The sequence below is a fragment of the Geospiza fortis genome, unplaced genomic scaffold, assembly GCF_000277835.1.
Source record: "Geospiza fortis unplaced genomic scaffold, GeoFor_1.0 scaffold425, whole genome shotgun sequence".
NCBI lineage: Eukaryota > Metazoa > Chordata > Aves > Passeriformes > Thraupidae > Geospiza > Geospiza fortis.
In genome coordinates this window covers 1,032,355-1,032,887 of record NW_005054387.1, presented here as the reverse complement: position 1 = coordinate 1,032,887, position 533 = coordinate 1,032,355, and positions in this window count along the sequence as shown.

The following is a 533-nucleotide window of genomic DNA, read 5'->3' as shown; positions in this document are numbered from 1 at the left end:
TCCTGGCACAGCCCCATCCATCTCCAGCTGGCACAGCCACACACCTGTGCCACACACACTGCTGTACCCAGGGCACAGGGGCTGGCACAGGTGTCAGGAGCTCAGGGACACTCACCTGTGCTGGGGATGGACCTTGGGGACACACTCATACCTTGGGCATGGATACACCAGGGACATGGGCACACCAGGGACATGCACACGCAGGGCAAGGACACACCCATGCCATGGGCACACAGGGATATGCACACACCTGGCAGGACATGGGCACACCAGGGACAGTCACATCCAGAGCGTGGGCACACCTATGGCACAGGGACACGGGCACACCTGGGGCACGGACTCAGTGGGGACAGGCACAGCCGGGGCACGGGGATGGCGGCACGCCAGGGACGTGGCCACACACACGGGGACACACACAGCCGGGGCACGGGGATGGATGTGGGCACACCGGAGACACGCACAATGGGGACACGGCCACACGGGACACGCACACCGGGGACACGCACACCCCTCCACGGCCAGCCGGGACACGC